This window comes from Silene latifolia, chromosome Y, assembly GCF_048544455.1.
Source record: "Silene latifolia isolate original U9 population chromosome Y, ASM4854445v1, whole genome shotgun sequence".
In the NCBI taxonomy this organism is placed as follows: Eukaryota; Viridiplantae; Streptophyta; class Magnoliopsida; order Caryophyllales; family Caryophyllaceae; genus Silene; species Silene latifolia.
In genome coordinates, this window is record NC_133538.1 from 399,365,695 (window position 1) to 399,385,380 (window position 19,686).

The 19,686-nt window shown below is 37.5% G+C and overlaps 2 long non-coding RNA genes across 2 annotated transcripts; both read right to left on the reverse strand.

Moving 5' to 3' along the window:
* Positions 1–7,088: 7,088 nt before the first annotated feature.
* LOC141634531 (uncharacterized) lies at positions 7,089–8,437 on the reverse strand. Its single transcript, XR_012539261.1, has 3 exons — positions 8,341–8,437; positions 8,122–8,227; positions 7,089–7,357 (listed from the first exon to the last, which is right to left on the reverse strand). It is a non-coding gene; the product is annotated as an uncharacterized LOC141634531 (long non-coding RNA).
* A 561-nt stretch (positions 8,438–8,998) lies between these two features.
* LOC141634532 (uncharacterized) lies at positions 8,999–9,507 on the reverse strand. The gene is made up of 3 exons (XR_012539262.1): positions 9,381–9,507; positions 9,174–9,239; positions 8,999–9,030 (listed from the first exon to the last, which is right to left on the reverse strand). It is a non-coding gene; the product is annotated as an uncharacterized LOC141634532 (long non-coding RNA).
* Positions 9,508–19,686: the final 10,179 nt, after the last annotated feature.

Consider the following 19,686-nt stretch of genomic DNA (forward strand, 5'->3'; position numbering starts at 1 on the left):
GCTGTTTTGAGCTAACCTTGTAGGTTGTTGATGGTCTCGTGGGTCTGTACTCATATAATTATTCTATTATTGAAAGATCCCTTGCAATTCTGCAAAAAAAAAAAAAAATAATAATAATCTCTAAAACAATGAAAACACGACACCCTCATCCAAAGTCCAAATGACACACGACATCTCAACGACTCTAAAATAAAACAAAAGCAAAAGGGTAAAATGGGGAAAACGACGGACAAAAAGCGCACAAGAGGATCCTCTGCTGGCACACCGGCCGACGGTGATGCAACCGGCTATAACCTTTCCGGAGATAGAGGAAAGGAATGATGGTGGTGGGAGCCAGTGGTGGTGTCGGCAGCCAGGTAGTCGACTAGGAGAACGATTTGAGATGCAGGACCAGGGAATGGTGTTGCGAGCCGGTTGGCTGACCACCGATGCTAAGGCCGGCAGGCGAGCTTCTGGAAGATAAAGGGAGAAGTGGGTGATGCCCCAGCCGTTGGTGATGGCGGCTGCCGGGAGGCCGGCTTGGGAATCAACTATGGTGTTTGTTGATGCGAATGCTGCTTCAATGGTGATTGACTGATGGGGACCATGATGGTGGTCGGGGTTATTGATGCGAATTGATGTTGGTGGCGGGTTCAGCATGGAGTCCAGATTGTTGGTGTTATGGGTCTGAACTGGGCTCGAGGAGGGGGCACGGCTGGTTGTTTGATGTAGCTGCTGCTGTTGTTTTGCACGAGGAGCAGGATGGAGATGGTGGTTGTTAATGGAGGGGATGGGCTATTGGTGAATGAAGGAAATGGCGGTTGTAAACCTCTGATAATGGTGATGTTGAAATGGTGACGAATGTGTGGTAGTGATGAACACGGTGAAGGACAAGGTGAATTGATGGTGATGAATGTTGATGATTGGCTAATGGAAAGGTCAAAGTCAAGGTTGACCTTGACTTCCTCCTTTAACTTATAGCTTTGACCCGTCTTTAACTCGCCTCAATCAGTTCGCTCCTCAATTTCCGTCTCATTATTCCTCGTTGCCTACACGTTATTATATTAAAATGATAGTAATACTAATATTATATACGACCCGACTAATTATTAAATATAACTAATATGACTAATTATTATAAATTAGAAATTAAAATGAGATATTTAATCATTTAAGCACGCAAAATAGAGTTGGAATAAGGTATAAATGTGGGGTAAAATGCGACCAAAATACTACTTATCAAATCTCCCACACTTAAACCTTACTCGTCCTTGCGTAATCTCATTAAATAAACTAAGACTGTTAATATAAAAGGACTAGCTAAACTAATAATATCTGATGAAAGACAATTAATGGGCCTTCCCCGTCCCTTCAACTCACAACGTAAGGCAATGAGATATGTGCTCGGTTGCAAGGCAAGTGGGGGCTTTCTGAAAATTGGACACATCCTAACACGAAGCATATAGATAAGCAATCAGATGCACCAACAAAGAGAATGACCACTTTCTTCATCCAAGTGGCGGAAATGAACTAAAAGGGAAACAATTCAAGGGTACACATTCCACTATAGATACTAGCTCTCCAAGCCACTAAGTCAAAGAGGATACCTACAAGTCACCTCCAAATGGTTTAAAACCAGGGTATTTTCGTCCACAATCGCCAAATGCTTTCATCAAGGGCGATCGGATGGGGTGGAAGGATGATCCCTATGATGTTAGTGGCATATGACATGACAAATCTCGGATTCTCTAAAAATGTAAAGGCCAAGGATCGTCCCAAACTCAACAAGGAGGCATAACAAAAGGTTTTTGGGAAATGAAATGCTCAATTCAATCAAACAAAAGAGACTGGATTTGACTTGCATTCGAAATTCGACTTAATTTCAACTTTCGCATTTCACATTTCAAAACTTTAAGATGGGGTTTGTCCCTTCCTCGCTAATGTCCTTTGCTTTCGCCAATTGCTTATTAGGAAACCGGTTAACCTCTAGACAATATCTTTTCAGGGTGATAGTCACTCTGTCTTTGGGTGGTTGAATTTGCAACCGTATGGGGGCCCAATTCAATGGATCCCTCTCCAAAGCATATCGAAGTGGTACGCCTACATCAAATTCCTCGATAATTCAACAATTCAAAATATTTGAGGTTTCTATTCCAATTAAAAACGATTCCACATTACAAAACTTTTGAAATGAGCACTTCTAACTTATTAGTAAAAATGATTTTTGGGTTGCCAAATCATCAAGTCAATCAAGGTCCCCTAGAAAAGTTAACCAAGTCTGTTCACATCATAGGGTTAGATAGGTGACTCACATGCAAACCCTTGACTAGGCCTTAGTCCATAGGACAAAAGATACTAGTAGTACACAACCTAGGGTATCTTGGAGGTTGTAACAGCCCCATTTATCTAGGAGCCCTTAGCTAGGCCTCCTAATTAAATAGGATTGTTACCATCTCGGTGTCCCGAGACAATAAATAACAAACATAATAAACCAAAGTACTTTATATAAAAATATTTAGCTAATAAAGGTTTTATTACAATTCAACCAATAGATTAAATTAAACTTCTAATAATACAATCTACTACGCAGCGGAAATAAATAAACTGAAATGGTAAAACAATGTGATCTAGACTGGCCAAAATCCTCACGCATCCCCATGAGTTCCCAAGTCAGCTAATCTCAAATAACTGTTAGTCAATCTGCTGCCCAATAATTGGTTCATCACAGGTGTTTACAGATTACACTGTCAACCAAACGGTTGGGTAGAGAATAAACAAACAACAGTATTATCGACACAAATAAAGACAGTAGTGGTAACACAACAGTAATAAAACCAGCTCAGTTATAAAAATCACATGCTACAGTAGCACCCATAACATTTGTCTATCCACAACATACCCAATCACATCCACTTCTCCAAACTTCGTCTTAACGCTTCCTCAGCTCCAAATATGCACATCTCCCTAGTAGTGAGCCTACTAGAGAAGAGACTCTGAGGGGCGCCAGTGATCAACTGACGCCACAAGGACTAGCGGTTGCTCAGACCGGTCCCTTCAAATAATAACCAAGGACTAACGGTATATCGGTCCCTTCAATAAACAACTCACAAGGACTAGAAGTTCGGTCCCTTCCATCAAATTACAATATCCGCCAATACTCAAGTAACAAGCAATGCTTATAATTAACTCAACTCCATTATCTCAACTTCACCTCCGTAGTCACAATTGTAGCATATAAATCAACCACATATATATAAACAATTAACAACCACACAAATACAAGTTGAGAAGGATAATCCCTACCTTTTCGCAAATCCGCGCACACAAGTCAATTAATAACGAGCTTCTACAAAGTCAGATCCTACAATTATAACATATATTAATTAATAACTAAACTAACTAATTCTATATTTAACACAATTTACGTTAATCAATACTTAATAAATAATTAGCTGATTAAATATATTAATCACTCCCTTAATTACATAAATACCCAAATTATAAATTATAATTAGTAAATGAAATTCACCTACTGAAGTCACCAAACACATTCATCATAATGTGCTTACAATCATGATGCCACTACTACGTATTACACTCCCTCTTTCAACTATGTACTACACTCTGTCTCACGTCATACAACCGCATGCTCACATTACCACGACAACCACACTACACCACACCACACGCACCACCAGCACCACGCTCGAACTAGTAACACGACAACGCATCATGCACTCGGCCATATCTCGTGTCACTCAGGCACTATTTATAGCCAAGACAGCCGACAACATTCTCAAGCCAAAACAAGGTGCATGTTGGAGATATAATAGTATTAAGTTAGTTGGGCTGGTTAGTTGGGCTGGTAGTTAGTTAGACGCTGATGTCAGCATAACATATCAGTTAGAAGGTTGTTATACAACAACTATAAATACCACTCTTGTATATCAGTTTTACTTACTTTTCTCATATAATATAATTCTAAATATTCTCTCAATCTCTCACTCTATATTTCATATCATCTGATATTCTACATGGTATCAATGGTTTCTATTCTTTCCTGGTTGTATCTTCATCGTTTTCATCGTTTTCTTGATTGAAGCTTCATACATTCATCTCGATTTCTTCATTTCTAGGGTTTTCTCTTTTGTTTTCTCCTTCAATCAAGTTTGCGAGGTATCAAATTTGTTCTCTATTTCATTCAAACGCTTCCGCTACAGAATCATTGGTCAATCCTTGTTTTTTCTTCTACTGATCATCATGCCTGATGTTAATACTTCATCTGATTCTTCATATGAATATTTCGATGACCCTTTGTTTTTGTCTCAATTTGACCAACCTACTGCGAGTCTTGTTACCAGTCTTTTTGCGGGTCATGATTTCTTGGGATGGAGGAGGGAAGCTTTCATGGCGTTAACCTCTAAAAACAAAGATTCTTTTGTTGATGGTACTTTTGTTAAACCTCCTAAGACTGATAATAAATACAGTCAGTGGGTGAGGTGTGATTTTATGGTTAGACAATGGAACTTGAACTCTTTGGTACCATCTATTAAGGATAGCATGAAGTATGTTAATTCTGCTCAAGAATTGTGGTCTGAGTTGCTTGAAAGGTACGGGCAGGCTAATGCCTTAGAAGTTTATCAGTTGAAAAAGAAATTGGAGGGTATAAAACAGGACAATTCATCTCTGATTGATTATTATGGTAAAATGAAGAATTTGTGGGAAACTTTGGATGGATTGGATCCTTTACCTCTTTGTTCGTGTGGCAAGATTGACCAGTGCACATGTTCTTTGCTCAAAAAGATCATTTAAAGGGAGAATACAGCAAAGCTTATTCAATTTTTGATGGGTTTAAATGGAGGGTATGACACTATTAGGTCTCAAGTTTTATCCATGGATCCCTTACCCAGTATTAACAAGGTTCTTGGTTTGTTGCAAAAAATAGAAAGACAGAAGCATATCACTAATTCTGTTCACACGATGACTGAGGCTAGTGCTTATGCAGGTTTTAGAGCACCAGATCAAAAGAAACCTCATGTGAACAATGATAAATACTGTGATCATTGTGAAAGGAAGGGGCATACTAGGGCCATTTGTTTTGGACTTAACAAGTGTCCTCATTGTAACAAATTGGGTCATAATCCTTTGAATTGCTTTGTTGTTAAAGGGTTTCCATCTGATAAAAATAAAGGAAAGGGTAAAGTTAGTGGTTCTCAGTCTGGGAATAATATTCCTTCTAAGAAAGTTGCAAATGCAGCTTACTCTCTTGGTTTTGATTCTCCATTGGATGATGAAGTATTGGTGTCTGCATCTGCTGGTTGTTCAACAAATACATCTCAAGCTGTTTCTTCACCTGGACTTTCTGCTGATATTATAAATGGAATTGTTTCTTCTGTTGTTGATCAGGTCCTTCAGAGGATTTCTGATCAACAACCTGCTCTATCCTCTTCTCAATTTGCAGGTATCATTCCATCATCTTCTGTTTCATCTGTTCGTAGGTCTTATTTACTTAATGACTGGATTATAGACACAGGAGCCTCTGACCATATGACATTTAATTTACAAATTTTGACTGATATTGTTGATCTTTTGAAACCAATTCAAGTGGGTCTACCTGATGGTTCAGTCAAACTAGTTTATAAGACAGGAATAGTTCAGTTAACAGATCGCATTAAGCTGCTAAATGTCTTTTATATACCAGATTTTAGACAAAATCTTATGTCTGTTAGTAAGCTAATAGATCACAATGCTTGTTCTGTTGTATTCAGTTCTAATGATTGTATTTTCCAGGACCATTCATGTAAACTTGAAATTGCTAGAGGATAAAGACTTGCTGATCTTTATAGATTTCAGAGTCACAAGCATTTTGCTCTCATTAATAGCATTTCTAGTATTGTTCATAATGTTCTTAAGTCTAAAATCAGATCCAACCAGAATACAGCTTCTTGTTCTACTGCAATGTCTAGTTCTTTTACTTTGATGCATCATAGACTAGGTCATTTGCCTGCAAATAAATTGAAGTTTGTACCTGGAATGAACTCTGGAATTAAAGTTCTTAATTGTGAAGTTTGCATTCTTGCCAAACATCATAGATTGCCTTTCTCTATCTGTAATAAAAGAGCTTCAGCTTGTTTTGATTTGATACATATTGATGTATGGGTCCCTACAAAGTTCCATCTATTTCTGGAGCAAAATATTTCCTCACTATTTTAGATGATTACTCCAGAAATACTTGGACCATTTTGTTTCAAAATAAGGATCAGGTTCCAGGACTGTTCAAAGATTTCTTGGCATATATTTTTACTCAATTTAACAAAACACTAAAACAAGTAAGGTCAGATAATGGCACTGAATTCCTGCAGCAATATTGTTCTGACTTATTTAAGGTTAAGGTTATTGTTCATCAAACTAGTATTGTAGCCACTCCTTAACAGAATGGGAGGGTTGAAAGTAAGCATATACATCTTCTTGAAACTGCTAGGGCATTAAAAATTCAAGCTAATTTTCCTATTAAGTTTTGGGGAGATTGTGTGCTCACTGCAACCTATTTGATTAATCTTATGCCTTCACCTATTCTTCAGAATTTAACTCCTTTTCAGTTAATTTTTGGACATGAACCAATTTATGATAACCTTAAAATTTTTGGATGCACTTGCTATGCTACTATGCCACCAACTTTTTCTGATAAATTTGGTAATAAGGCTAGAAAAGTGTGTCTTCATAGGATACCCACACAATAAAAAAGGTTATACACTACTACAAAAATGATCAAAGAGAACGGTTGGTAACCGTTCTTATACGTAGTTTGGACCGTCCTGTGGCCAAGCGTTCTCTTAGATAAAAGAGAACGGTTGAAATCAAGTCAACCCGGTCTCTTTGTAACAACAATCAGAACGGTTGCCTTTTAGAACCGTTCTCTTTGATATATCAAAGAGAACGGTTGCATATAAGAACCAGTCTCTTTGATAAGGCAGTTCTATTTGTTAGAATTTTAGATTTTTGGCGCCTTAGTTCTAGCTTTTCAAAAAGAACAGTTATGATGGTACTAACCGTTCTCTTTGATCATGTTATTTTTTTTAAAAAAAATATTTCTATTTTTATTGTAACCCTACACGATTGAATCGTATAGCTCATAAGAATTAAACCTGTTACAATTCAGAAACTCCAGCAATTTTTACACAAGATAAACCTTTAGATTTAATTTGAATCATTAGGACAAATTCTATTGAAACAAAATACAAAATCGTATCATGTTAAGAGCCTACAAATATCGAAGATATGCTACCATGTGCAAAACATAAATAAAAATCCTTCAATCCCATCACTTAGTCGCATCATAGTGCAAATAAATCGAACTTCAAAAAATTGTAATCATCATCTGCAGAAAAATGAAGCTTGCATCAGTTTCTATAGCAAGACTCGTGAATATTTGATACCGTGTACATAATTAAAATGGCAAGCATGATTTATTATTTTTTTCTCCTTTATTTACTCTTTAGCGGCTCTTAAACACATAGAACACACCAATATATGGCATATAATTATGATAAATATTTCATTAAAAACTCTATGTATTAGCAGTTCTAAATTAGTCAAAATTATGATCAAGAGATCAAATAATTCCAAGCTAATCATGAGAGTAAACATAGGATGAAAACCAATTACCTGATGACTCTCCCTAACAAGGACTCTTGACAAGAATATACCAATGAAATCAATTCTAAACTCAACCCATAACTTATTTTCCAACAAATTTTTAATTAGGTTATAAAAAATCAGTTTTAAGACAATGAATGGTTTCTTAAGGATTAAAATTATAGGGTTAAGAATCGTCAAGACATCATTACCAACAATCCCAATTATCAGTTCTAAAGTCAACGCATATCGTAATCAAAGCCATAATTTTAGTGAGCTAGAGTAAGCAAAAGGAATGCAACCAAATACAAGTTAAGACCAAATGCATAAAGTAGATGTAAAAGGACATGGCAAAATGTAAAAACATAAAAAATCAATTACAGTTTTCAATGTCAAAATTGCAAACTAGCCAAATGAGTTTTCTCAGTTACTGCCTTATAGGTCGCCTCAACATGTACAAACAACTATTGAGAAAATATAACCCTTCGTAAAAAAGAAGACACGTACTTGCACAAGAACCGCAAATATAACCACCACCAGCCAATCAGCATCACTATCAGCATCATTATATGAGCTTTAATAGACAACAGAAATCCAATTTTTCTTGTGATGTCTAAAACAAAAAAACACTTGTAATTACCAGGGGTGAGCTTAAGCAAGTGACAATAGGCTTATTACTACCAACCAAAAGCTCACAAAACCAATTGGCAAATTGGGAAGACTTACCATTGGGAAGTTCTTTTAATGCAACAGCTTCGAGTTAGATAAAGATTCAATGCCATAGCTGATTCCCTTTGTGAAAACGTCGCCATCGATAAAAATCTCACTCAACATTATTATATACTTGGCAAATAGCAGCAGAATAAGCTCTACTAACTACTAAACACCATTCTACTAACTACTAAACACCTGCCTACATAAATCATTCAATTCCATCAATATTTCATATATTATATGACAACTAGCTCAGATTTGATGGCTATATAGCATAGACAATTTTAGCTTAAGGAACATGAGAAACGAAAGAAAGTATGAAGGTGCGTGACTAAAGAAATTATCATTTGAAAATAGCAAAAGAATATTATTAGTGTAAGTTGAAAAGAGTAAATACCAAAAAAAACATATGGCCGCAAGGTGTAGCAGTAAGGTGTTAGAAGATCACTTAGGCGAGTGCCCTTGTTCTTTTGACCTGAAAACAGAAAACATAGATACAGAGAGGTAAAACAGAATGAACTAATTAAAAGCAACTCAATCAAATAAGAACTTGGGCTATAAATTGAGACCAAATATTACCAATTTCAGGAACAATACTGACATTTACCTGAGGATATTTGGACATTTGGGTATCCTTTTCAGTTTTCACTGCAATAGAGCATAATGAATACGGGAAACAAAAAGGTCTGCAGAGAGGAACTTCTTCGATCTCCAAACAACAAACCACCATGAAAAATACAGGAAAATTCACTTCGGCACATCATATTAGTAACACCTGATAAGTGGATTTACATTCTAGCTCAAAGAATTAATGAATTACTAGTAGGCGACAGGCATAGCATTACCTGAAAATAATTATGTGTTTAGGTTTACGGCCCTTGCTCGTCATAAAGAAGTCCTTTAGAAGCTCGCTGAAAAATAGAGAATTCTTTAAAAACACCGCAGTATAACCGAATATACCTGATTTGGGTATGATTAAGCTCCAACAAAAACAAAATGCAGACTAGACAATGTGATGTACAGGCAATGATATCAATGCATTAACTAGTTACCTCATGCTACCATCGTCTTCTCCATTCTCCAATGTTTTGAACAATGAATCTATAATCTCAGTTCTTGGAGATTGAGTTCTTATAGAGACTCTATATCTTGAAATGAGTGGCCATGATAAAGAGCCAACAACCTTGTTAATTTTAGAAAAGCGAGAAAAAAGAGGTGTGATCGGATGGTCACTAGCTAATGATATTGTTTTGGGTAATTTTTGATAGTACACAAAGGTAGCCAAATTAAGGAAAGGTGAGTTTAGGATGATCATTGAGAGCGGGTCTCCAATTCGATGAACTTAGCAGTGAAAATGAAGGAGCATAATTACTCAACCAAAACAGTAAACAAACAATTGAAAGAATTATGATAACACATAAATTAGTATCCTCAAACAACCCATCAAGACCAAGCTTTGCCACAACTTAAATCCATCATCTCCTCCAGTCTCGGAAGTTGAGAGCTAAGACCAAGTAAATGGCGGATAACTTAAGTCACCAACGAAAGAATTATGATAACAAGTACCAAAAAGGAATAATACTTTAAAAATTCTACCTTTCGATTAAAAGAAACCTTTTTGTTAATTGTTTCTAAGATCTGAACTATTTTTTTATAAACCAACAAAAATTAAATACCAATCTCTAAACTCGAGATCGTCATAAAACACAGGATAACTCTTTCACCTATCTAAATACATTTACAAAATCATTTATACGACTTAACGTCCTGTCACAACAGGGAAATTAAATCTATCTAATTTCAAATCGCTGTAGGAAAGGAGAATATAGACATTTCATATATGTACCAATGCAACGAAAAATGAGCGATAGACGCCAAATGAGGATAATACATCTCGTAAGAGAAACAGTTAAAAATCGCAAATTGTGTTGCAAACAACTAACACTGCCATTTAGGAGATGTGTTAAATCGAGGCCTTATATACATACCTTAACCACAATAAGACACCATATATCATCCATGAATTAGGGGATAAAATGAACATATAAATTCTTACCTTTAGCATATTCTCTTCCAACTTTTCGTAAGTACAGTAAAAGCGGTTAGCATATTGATTACATGGAACCCATTCAAGCCGCAGTAAGTAGACCATGAAATAACGATTAACCATGAAATTCGCTAACAGTTTAGCTCAAATCGATTAAAATGATTCATCTCCCAATTGAAATGAAGTTTAATTTAAAAACATAACCCTAATACTTAATTGTACCCTAATAGATAAAATAATTGAATCCATAAACCCTAATTGATAAAAATAACCTAAATTCAATTATAAACCAAAATCAAATGAGGCAAAACAAAGCATTTTAGAAACAAAAAATTGATAAAAAACGAACCTGATTGAGAATTGCGATCTGGCGGTTGACGAGGTGCTGCCGGAAGTAACAAGGTGAATCGCGAAGTTGGCTACCGGCGTCACCTACCTCCGTTATGTGTCGAGATGAGGAGAAATAATGGGGAATTGAAGTTTGGTGTTGAGGGAGAAGAGTATCAGAATAAAGAAGGGGTAGTGAGAGACACTAGGGGTTTAGAATGGTGGTGTTTAGAGATTGCATAGAGAACGGCCAAGTATAGGAACCGTGCTCTTTGTTTTATCAAGAAGAACGGTTTTTGATATATAACCGGTCTCTTTTGAATTTTAAGACGGTTGGTCAAACTTAACCGTTCTCTTTGTTAATGTACGAGAACGGTTTGAACAAACAACCGTTCTCTATTGGAATTCTATGTGCCCGTCAAACTAAAAATAACAAAGAGACCGGTTCCGCTATCAACCGTTCTTGAAGGAGCGTTCTCTTTGCCTTAAATTGTAGTAGTGATAGGTTATATGATGTAAGTTTACATAAAGTTTTTGTTAGTAGAGATGTTATTTTTAAAGAGCAGGAGTTCTATTATAAGTCTCAGACAACAGAGGAAATGGATATATCTGCAACCAGTTTGGTGAATCCTGCTTCATCAACTCTGGTGTTAAATCCTGATGACAATGTTGCAAGAGCTTCTGCAACACAAGAGCATGCTGGCACTATTCCTGAAAATGTGGATTAGTCTGCAGAGCCTGTTCAGTCTGAAGAACTTGTTCAGACTACTGAACCAGTCAGGACCTCTACATGACCTAGGCAGCTGAGTACATGGCTTAAAGATTACCATTGCACTTCCAAGATACCAGCCAGAACTAAGAGGACTGCTCATTCAGTAGCACTTCAGGATGCTGTATTGGATCACTTGCATGAATATGATCCTGAATATGTTACCTCCTTAGCTGCAGTTTTAAAAGAGCAAGAACCTTATAGGTATTCAGAGGCTAAAAATGACAAGAGGTGGGTAGATGCAATGCAGGCTGAGATTCAAGCCTTAGAAAAGAATAAAACATGGGAGTTAGTAAAATTGCCAAAAGGGAAAAAGGCAATTGGCTCAAAATGGGTTTATAAGATAAAGTACAAACATGATGGATCTGTTGAAAGGTTTAAAGCACGATTGGTTGCAAAGGGGTTCAATCAGGTCAAGGATAAAGATTTCAAGCATACGTTTTCACCTGTTGCCCATGTTTCAGTTAGATGTAAACAATGCTTTTTTGCATGGTTTCCTTGAAGAGGAGGTTTATATGAAAGTACCATAAGGTTATGCAAATGATGATGGATTAGTTTGCAAGCTAAATAGGTCTTTATATGGCTTGAAGCAAGCTTCAAGACAATGGAATAAAGAGTTAACAACATTTTTACAACAGCTGGGTTATATGCAATCAAGACAAGACTATTCTCTTTTTACTAAGTTTGATGAAGTCACATCTGCATTCACAGTCCTTCTAGTGTATGTAGATGACATTTTATTGACTGGAACATCTCCAGAGGAAATTTGCAATATCAAGAGACAATTGCATACTGCTTACTCAATCAAGGATTTAGGGACATTGAGGTATTTCCTTGGTTTAGAGATCTCAAGGAATGAATCAGGAATTATGATTAATCAGAGAAAGTATATTATTGATATACTAAAGTATCTGCAAATGGAGAATTGTCATCCTGTAGCATTTCTAATGCAAAAGGGACTCAAGCTTTCTACAGACGATGGAGAATTGCTGCCTGAGCCTGATCAGTACAGGCGACTCATAGGCAGGCTCCTCTATTTGAATTTATCTCGACCAGACTTGTCATATACAGTCCAACATCTTAGTCAGTTTGTTAACAGTCCAAGGCAACCACATTTACAAGCTGCCTTACATGTTGTTAGATATCTAAAGGGGACTATCAACGCAGGATTGTTTTACAAATCTTAGACTAGTGTCACAGTCACAGAATATAGTGATGCAGACTGGGGCCAATGTCAATACACCTGTAGATCTCTCAGTGGCTATTGCATATTTTTGGGGGAGTCTTTTGTGTCTTGGAAGACAAAAAAAGCAACCCACAGTCAGTAAAAGCTCTGCTGAGTCTGAGTATAGGAGACTATCTTTTACTGCGTCAGAAATGGTGTGGCTAGAAAGGTTATTACAAGATTTGAGAATATCAGTACCAAGACCAATACCTCTTCATTGTGACAGCAAATCAGCTATTAATATATCAGATAATCCCGTCTTCCATGAGAGGACCAAGCACTTAAGCATCGACTGTCATTATGTGAGGGAGATGCAAGATAAAGGTTTTTTGTATACTACTCATATAAGAACTGGACTCCAGATTGCAGACATTATGACGAAGGCTTCGGGGACAGAACAACATCAGCATTTCTCTCACAAGCTTGGATTGCGTCTAAACAACATCCAGCTTGAGGGGGGTATGTTAGAGATATAATAGTATTAAGTTAGTTGGGCTGGTAGTTAGTTAGACGCTGATGTCAGCATAACAGATCAGTTAGAAGGTTGTTATACAACAACTATAAATACCACTCTTGTATATCAGTTTTACTTACTTTTCTCATATAATATAATTCTAAATATTCTCTCAATCTCTCACTCTATATTTCATATCATCTGATATTCTACAGTGTAAAAGAAAGGCGCCACCGTAACGACAACAGGTTAATCCGAAAACACAACAAATTTTAACCTCGATGACAATCAGACCCGTAATACCAATCTTGAGTGCTAACTCGACCTACCCAAGACACATGGTCTCAGTAAGCTTTCGCCGAAATCGTGCCCAAAACAGGACGCGCACTGCCCGTACAACACATCCCATATAACCTCTCAAGACTCTCTTAAAACACCTTGTATATAGCCTAAGACGAACCTAATGACGACCTATAAAACTCAGCATGTTTGACGGTTAATCCCGATTCCAAATTCCGACTTAACCGAATTAAAAATCCAATCTTATACTAAAAGAAAACATGAAAATACCTTAGTTAATCAAGGGATGGTGATGACAGGATTAATAGTGACCAATAGTGGGGATGATGATGGCTATAAGACGAGAAGGACGCTCACGATGATAAAGGATCGATTGATAGCCGCAATACTCCCCTTATTCCTTTCTTTCTACGTCTGGTTGTAGTTGATACAAGGGTTCTAATTTAGTGGGTTTAAACGCGTTTAACTAATAATTGGATTTAAGTATTTAGATGGGTAATACTGTAATACTCCGTATTTATAAGTCTTGGGGTACTCTATCGAGTAGGTCTTACTCTGTCGAGTAAGGGTAAGTTGCGGAATAAAATAGTTTCTGACCTGTTGGGCACTCGATCGAGTAGCTGGGGCACTCGATCGAGTAGGGGGGTACTCGATCGAGTACCTTGGGTACTCGATCGAGTGTCCGGTTTACGGGGAGTTTTTCGCGGGTTTTGTTAATTATGCGATTAGGGTATTTAAACATAATCGTCGTTGTTCTAATTCACTTTTACCAAAACCTAAAACCTGTTTAAGAGAGAAAGCAGTCAGTCATCTTCCTAATCGCATCCTTAACAATTCCCGGAGTTCAGACGGTCAGTTCGTATCGTAGTTCGTGTCGTTGGATTCCTTGCGTCGAGGGTAAGCTTTTAATATAATTTATATAATGTTTTGCTAGGTTTGGTCAAACCCTAATTTAGGATTTGGGGGTTTTATGAATAGTAAGTAATTGGTAGTCTTTATGTGTTATATGTTAGGAGGAGAATTCGTAGAAGAGGCGTTTTGAGACAGCTGTAGATACCGTCTGCGTGTTGTGCTTTCCAGGTAGGATTTCCTACTCAGTATTAGTCCCATGATGGGATATTGGTGATGTGCTGTAGTTAGTTGTTTGATATGATGATTGTGATTGTGATTGTGATTGTGATTGTGATTGTGGTTGTGTTTGTTGATGGTTCTCGAGATGCGTTCTCGGCTGAGTGGGGTCACTTGCGGGAGTGATCTCACGCCCTAGTTTCGCCCTTCGTGGAACTCGCCACGAAAGGGGATGTGCACATTAATGGACAGGGTTATCGCTCGTACGATGAGCGGGGCTTAGGTGGGAACGGCTGCGTCCCCCATCGCGGCGGTAGTCCGGTGGACGGTCGAGATTGAGACGATGGGAGTTGGTGGTGTGTGTGTGTGTGATTCAATGTCTGTTTGTCTTATTATTGTTATTTATATTGATTGTGTGATTAGTACCGACCCGGTGTTGTTTTGTAAAACCTGCGGTGATCCATTCGGGGATGGTGAGCGAGATATTGAACAGTATAGAGATGATCTTTGGGATAGCTGGGATGGCCACGACATGACGATAGAGTCTTCCGCTTGTAGTTTAGTATTTATTCACATTTCGATTGAGAAATGATAGTTTGGCATAATGTATTGTACTTTCAGTGTGGTTTCGAGGATTGTACTTATTCATTAAATTACTTATAATAAATGTTGTTTCTGTTTTGTCTATTTGATTATCATACCTCGGGCAACCGAGATGGTGATGTCTTCATACCTGAGTGGTCCTGGTAAGGCACTCGGAGTATGGGGGTGTTACAAATGGTATCAGAGCGACGATCCTGAAACCTATAACCAATGAACTTAATGAACATAGGGAGTCAATTAAAATGAACCCGGGGTAAAAGTTGTAGGAGCTAGTGCAAAGGCTTGGGAGACGTCCTAAAGTCGCAGGGGTCGCCCTACAATTTTGAACCGGTCACATGGGATATGAGTCGGGATCGCTATGTGCATACTTTGTGTGTTGTGTATCTATATAGTAAGGTGTTGTATGAATCAATGGATGTATACATGTGGAGTATGTGAGATGTGTAGTGAAGGATAATGATGATATGATTATAATTGTCATTGATTGAATACATGAATTGCAAGACGGTTGGTTTATAATGTTGTTTTGAATTGGTTGAAAAGATGAGTTAAGGAATTGCATGAGAATATGAAATTCATGTGGAGGACATGTTTATGTGATGGAAGTGGATTTTCTACTTTTGCTATGTTAGTAACATGTGAATAGGGGATTTCATGTCGTATATTATGTTATTGTGTACGTGAAGTTATAAAATAAGAGCATGTGAGTAAAGCGTGATTGACAAGTTAAATAATCTATGTGCATGATGAATGTTGTTGCTTGGCTTTGAACATAGTAACATATGATTAGCAATACTGGTGTTATGAGTTTTGGGTTGTTTTGTTTACCTTGTTGTCGCTTACGTTGTTTGGAACTAAAATCAAATAGTGATGTCGTCTGATTACAACAAAGTTGTCTTTAAACTGTTATAACTTGAGATGCATAAATGATTTTAATGTAATTCCAATTGGAGGTGATAGCTTGTTCTTTTACGATTCTAACGATAGGTCACACGCCCCAATCGACCAAGAAATGAGTGAGTTATGACTGTTTTACGAAAACTTGACAAAGGTCTTGAGAATTGGGGTACTCGATCGAGTATCCTTGGTACTCGATCGAGTAAGGGGGCACTCGATCGAGTACGTTAGTTACTCGATCGAGTAGCCCTGGTGATTTGTTTTACGTGCTTCTGATCTAGACCTACTCGATCGAGTAAGTCCCTTACTCGATCGAGTGGCTCTATTTCGATCTAGTGACCCCTGTTTTGGGTCATATGCTTATCTTTTGACTTCGTTGCATATTATGTTTAATTCAAAGTGGTTATTTTACTTCTTTATGCATTGTTTTACATGTATGTTGGTCTTGACGCGTAAGTTATCCAATCTTGTGGTGTAGTGAGTTGCACTTGTGGTGAGTATGAGTTCGGTGGGAGGACATGAGTTATACGTGGTTGTAATAGATAGTGGAAAAAGAAAAGGAAGATTGTCATGGCTTAATTGAGACATAGAGCATGTTTTCTGAGATGAAATGAGATGAGTGATACGAGTGTGTGTTGAGTAACGTAAAAGTAAGTGAATGTGGGCAATGGATGATGTGAGTATAAGGAACGTGAGAATGAAAGGATTGAGAGTAAGGATAGGGATAGTGACAACTTGAGAGGTGTAAAGAATTATGGAGGGAGGTAGTTAAGAGCCGTGTGGGTTAAGAATATACATAATGAAAGTTCGTTTTAAAGGGGTTGAGAAGAGTGATATATAGTGAACCTTGTGGAGACATGTCGCGGGGTGGAGATTTGGCTTTATAAGAGATGAAACTATTGTGGGTTTTCCTTGGGCAATTAGCGGTATGAAAGGAATTTTGATTTCTAGAGATGTAAGAAGGGAGATGCAATTGTTGAACAAGAACGTTGATTCTATGGATGGATTAGTGGCAAGGGTGATTGATGACATAATAAGAGAATATTTGTGGTAAGAAAGAGGGAGATGATATCGATATAAAATTATGGGATTTGAGTTTTGGAGCGATGAGAAGGTAATTGGTGCACTAAAGGGTTAGATAGAAGTAATAAGGAGTTGAGCTATTAAATTGGTATTATTGAGTGTAAAGAGAAAAGAAGGATAAAAGTAAGCTGAGGAAAATGTTCACCGGAGTTATGTGATATAAAGGTAAGGAATCATCGAAATGTGTGATAGTATCACGAGGATGTTAGCTGAAGGTTATATAGGAGTTTCAGGACAACATGATTGATAATGAGTTTCGAGGAATTAAGGGAGTAAGAAGTTGGTGGAGTATTGGCACGATACGAGATATTTGGTGGAGAGTTGGATGACAATACAAATAAGATAGTATTGGGGATAATGTTGAGGTAATTTTGTGGATGGGTTTGCTGTTCGTTATTTGGAATGTTAACCAAAAATAGGAGAAAAACCATGTTATTCTGATATGAGTGTAAGAGGTTTGATATACGAGCAGTGGTGGCATTGTGGTGTTATCACTAGTGGTTAAGAGTGATGGTATATTAGAAAGGTAGCAATTCTAAAGAGGCTGATTTGGTAGGGACCTGATTGTTGTGTATGATTGTGAGAGGGTATAAGATGTGGTTAGATGAGACGGATGCTAATAGTTGAATAGTAAAGGTATGGTTATATTTGGCAGGAAGTGATGGTTGTGCGAATTGGGGGATATGTTATGAGGGGCATATGAGTTAAACTCGGGCGACAGGTAACCTTTATCGAGTGGTAACTTACGTGGTCAGGATTGACTAGTTGGTTGTGATTACGGGTCTATGATATGTGTAAATGTTTGTGTGAGGTTCTGACCTCACAAGAAGTGGTATGGTGTGATAATTATAAAGTTGTTTTATGAATGTTCTGTAATATATATGTTGGACACGGTAATTTAATTGAATGATATCCAAAAAGGTAATAATTTGATTAATTGACATGGCTAGTTATAATTTTATGTGTATTAATAACACATGTGTATTCCGTGAAATGGTAGAGATGATGTTCATGAGATGCTTATCTGTGTATCCATATAATATGTTGCGTGGTGACTTAATAAAGTGGATTTGAGTAAGTTTTCTTGTCGAGAAGTTATGCTTGAGTCGGTGTTTATGGGAATTGTATGCAGTTGTGATATCTATCGGTGTGGTTATGGTGCCTCGGGTGGTGATCCGGGCACGGTACATAGTGCTGTGATACGGGTATTTTCGCACTACGGTGTGGCTGTTGGTGGCGGTATTGTGATGCCGTCACCGGTTGTGGTGGAGTCGACGGGATGATTATGATTCGAGTTTCGAAAATACATACCAGTCATACATAGATTGTTGTTTTATTTGTTGTTGTTGCCTGTGAGTTTCAGTTTGGACAAATAGACTATTGTTTTGTTTGCTAATGTTTCTTACAAGTTTCAGTTGGAGAAGGAGGGTAGAGTTTAATATAAAGAGAGTTGTATATGTTTTCGTTGTTGTCATGGTATAGTGACATTCTGTTCATGGGACACGGTTGTGAGAGGTTGTTACAATAATTATGATCTTGTTCTAGTTAAGGTTTCAGTAGACATGGTAATGGCAAGTGAGTCGTAGAACATGTGTGGTAATGACCCGAAAGATGCAGGTGGTTCATAATCTTTTGTTGAGACAGTGAGTGTAGGGTATTGGGAATTAGTGTCATGTTAAGTTGTGTATGAGTTTTGCGGTAATGGAAGAAAGAACTTGAGGATCTAGTGTGCGTGTACGTAACGAGTGTGAATCGTGAGTTATGCTTCTGGGAGATAAGTGCCTTACATAGAGAGGTATGTTGTTTTGCAGTAATAATGAAGAGTTGGTATGGTGATTTTGCTACGAGTTTTATGGTATAGGTTAGGTGGTATGCCAAATGAGTTGAGGTATGAGAAATGTTTATGTATGGGAGCCTTGGATATAGGAATGGTGAGTGTTGGGTTTATAGGCGGTTATCTATGACATGTGATGGTGATGAAAATAATGAGAAGATATAACTAAGGATATAGTATTAGTGAGTTACGAGGACGTAACATTTATCTCAAGAGGAGTAGGATGCGATAAAAGAAAATTTGATGATTGTGCATGTCTTAGTATAATTCGAAGGAGAGTTGTATATATTGTGGTTGATGTTGCTAAAAGGCCATGGCCGTGCTTGTAGTAGCGTGATGTTTAGGAGTGTGAGAATATTTCACTAGTGTTGACAGTTGGATGATGAGGTTATGAGTGTGAGTAAACTTCGAGGACGAAGTTCCTTTTAAGGGTGGTAGAATGTAACATTCCGTTTGAGGTCTATGAGTGTCTTGGTATTGGGTTTGATAGTTGATGATATTATGGAGCTAGCAGCATTAGAGGATGGTAGTTGATTATGTATGGAGTGGGTGTCGTGAGAGATATATATGTGGTAGATACGATATAGTGAGTCATGTTGTGGAAGTAAACATAGTTGGTAGAATGGGGGTTAAGAGTTCATGTTCTATGTTCGGTCGAGTTCTTGAGTCCTTAGCTAAGTTGTTGTGTCTTGGTCGAGTCAGTATGGTTGTTTTTATGTATGGGTTGAACTTCGGGGACGAAGTTCTTTTA